At 33.6% G+C, this 3,690-nt stretch overlaps 1 pseudogene; it reads right to left on the reverse strand.

The window, feature by feature from the left end:
* Positions 1-529: 529 nt before the first annotated feature.
* On the reverse strand, positions 530-3,475 carry LOC114259701 (small ribosomal subunit protein eS6-like; annotated as a pseudogene).
* Positions 3,476-3,690: the final 215 nt, after the last annotated feature.

Raw genomic sequence — 3,690 nt, forward strand, 5'->3', positions numbered from 1 at the left:
CTACATATTACCAACGTTACTTGCCTTGTTCTCTTCTTCACTAATGTGTCAATGTTAATTTCTTACTTTTTCCCTTGAATTTGAGCAAGGGGGTTGACTTCTCTCCACCCATGCACAAGTAAGATAAAATTTGTTTTCATAGTTTTGTGGCTCTTATAGCAAAACAAAATTTGAGTAATTATATACAAATAGAATGTCTATGAACACTTGCTATTGTCCTTGTAATTTCATGTCATTGGCACATCATTATGCAAAATTTGAGTAGGTTAGATTTTCTAATTCTAAAGCAAAAAACCAGATACCCAACATTTGTTGCTACTCAGGCATCAACTTGCCAAACCTCAAAACGTCATTCATATGACGTAAAAGATAGAACTCAAACGACAACAAAAGGCACAATGTAACTAAAGCAACTCTCAGCATCAGAAACAGTAAACCCCTCTCCAAAAATTTTTTAAAAAAATGCAGGACTGGAAAACACGACCCAAAATTGAGCTTCGTGCATTAATGCTTCACTTCCAGGACTACTTTACGCAGCAACTAATGGCTTAAAAGCAGCAGAAAGCTTGGATCTCCTCATTGCAAGGCTCTCACTACGTCGTTCCCGCTGCTCCTTCAGCCTGGTGGCGAGGAGTTTGTGGTACTCAGCTACCTCTTCCTTGGCCTTCGCGATTCTCTCCTTTTTCTTGCAATTCTTGCTCGCTTCCTTTGCAAAGTCAGTGGAGTTACCAGTCGCTGTATCTTTGGAGCCTTACTGCACTTCTTTCCTGCCCCAACCACACAAATAAAATCATTAGCATATTTTAGTAACAACAATTTTTTTCAAAAGTAAATATAAATTTTGGAATTTTTATTGATAAATCCCATTTAGAAGTGTTCTAACCCAAGAAGTCCATGAATGAATTTTTTAACCCACTTAGTCTCATTTATCCATATTTTTATTCCATAAAGTCCTTTTTCTTGATTTACACTATTTTCTTAGACTCTTATGCCCTTATATTTAATGTTAATATTTAATGTTGATATTTAATATTGGGGGAGGAGAGAGACGGGAAAGGATCAAGGCATAGGAAATTTCATACGCAAATTAAATAACATTGATGTTATTATTTTATATTATTATATAATGAGAACATATTTTTAATTGACAACACATTAAAAATAATGTAAACATTGTCCCTCATCTGATGTGAATATATTTTTAATTGACAACACATTAAAAATAATGTGAACATTCTCTCTCATCTGATGTGAACCTTAACATCACCTTTATCACAACGTCATCTGATGTAAACATTTACATTCACGTCATCTGATGTGAACATTCACATTCATCTCATCTAATAGGAATATTCACGTCATCACATACAGTCATGTTTATATTCAAAGAAAATTGAGGCTTGTGGTTATGTAATTTGATGCAATGCATGAACCTTAACATCACCATTATCACAACGTCATCTGATGTGAACGTTTACATTCACGTCATCTAATGTGAACTTTATCACAACGTCATCTGATGTGAACGTTTACATTCACGTCATCTAATGTGAACTTTATCACAACGTCATCTGATGTGAATATTTATAGTCACGTTATCTGATGTGAATATGCACGTCATCTGATGTGAACATTTACATTCACGTCATCTAATGTGAACATTCACGTCATCACGTACAATCAACATTTGGATGCATGGGAACTATCAAAACATAATGACAATCAATAAAGAACCATGTTTAACTTTTATTGTGTAATATATATCAATATTAAATAGTGGTGTGTAGTTAATGCATTTTTTTGGAGTAAAAATATGGGGAATAGGAATGGTCATGGGAACGACCAAAACATAATGATAATTAACATTAAATATCAACATTAATGGGGGCAAGAGAAATTGAGGGTGTTTTGGTTTTCTTACCTCAAATAGGACCTAATGGAATAGTCAAAAAGAATATGGGTTAAATGGAATAAAACTCTTAGAAAGGGGATTTATCAAAAAAGCTCCCATAAATTTTTAGTAATATATTGGAAACATGATTGTTAGAGTCTTATGATTCACAATTCCATATGAGTTTTCCAACCAAAACGATTTGATCAGTGTTGTTGATTGAATCTTAAATTGAGTGCAGCTCTATTTGCATAATACATAAAATGAGGTCACTTTTGAACCCCCCCCCCCCCCAAAAAAAAAAATCAAAAGAAAAGAAAGAAAAGAAAGATCAATTAGTTATATTAATACACATGCTTTAATATGTATATACATATATACAATTCAGTTATATAAATATTTATTTTACTTTAAATATGACGTGTATTATATATATACAAAACTATATATTATGCTAAATAAATAATTTTAGCAAAACCAATCTCAATAAATCATTATCACCCCAATTTAAATGTTTTAGCTATATTCAATATTTGGAAATAGCACTTAAATGCAGAGCACCAACCAAACACCTTGACCCCTCACACTGAAAAGTAATAGAAATCAGGCAGCAAAATGAAAATTCCACCTCCCCTTTAGCTTTTTGTGTTTAATAACTAAAAAGGCAGGAAACAAGCGACTTTTACCAGATTTTGTAGTAAAGGTCCGGCGGTATGTGTTGACATATTTTCGAACATCATCCTCCTTGGAGAGGTTGAAGAGCTTTCGACTCTTTGATGCTCTCTTTGTACCTCTCATCCTGGGTTTCTCTACATCAGTTAATCCAGGCAGATCATTCTCACTGTTCTTCACTATAACCAAGTTCAAAATAGAGAGGTCCTTGCTGACGATGCAATCCCGAACAGATTTCCTCCTCCGGTCTCCTTTGCGCCTTCCATAACCACGAAAACATGCAGTGCCTGTCCAAATAAACATGACTTGAAATCAACTTGATAGAGCAAATGTTGCATTTGAATACAAGCTTATAGCTCAAATAAAAAAAAGCTTTTGAAGTCCCAAACCACCATAAGTTATGATGAATAAAGCCACCACAACCAAAATAAGAAAAAAAAATCAATTCATGCATTTTGTGGCAGAAAATCAACCATGATAATGCAGTCATTACTTTTGCTAAGAAGGATTTCCAGCCCAACTAATGATAAAAAATAAAATAAAGATAAAAAAAAAAAGGCATCACCTGTATATTGTATAGTCACTAAGTCAGTAGGTACAAATCACAATTACTACATCTGATTAAACAAAGTGCCAAAATGCAATGTGGTGTCCAAATCCTACCTCAATGAATTTGGCCAGTTCACTTTTAAACATAAAAAAAAGGCCCAATTCACCCACCTCTATGAAGCAAGAGACAAACACGACCAGGAGTAAGTACTCCCTGTTTCATGGGGAATCCTTGCTTGTCACAGCCACCCATGATCTTGAAAACATAACCCTTGAACTCCTATTGAAAATATATAACAAGGAAAGAAAAAATAAATAAAACCCATCTTTTCAGCATATAAACATATTGCTAATGATAATTTTTTTAAGCATATGAAAAAAGATTATCAATAACATATCTCTCCAAGCGAATCACCACTGACCTCTTGTGAGATCCTCTTGTCAAAGAAGGCACGGCTGTTCATTACAAAGTCAGTCAACTATTTATTTTTATTTTTTTTGATAAATAAGTTAGTCAACTATTGTTTGTTTCTCAAATATGCAAGTTGAACAGAATGCTTGTCTTGAAAGTCTAAAGA

Source organism: Camellia sinensis, chromosome 12 (genome assembly GCF_055761805.1).
Source record: "Camellia sinensis isolate YWXY chromosome 12, ASM5576180v1, whole genome shotgun sequence".
NCBI lineage: Eukaryota > Viridiplantae > Streptophyta > Magnoliopsida > Ericales > Theaceae > Camellia > Camellia sinensis.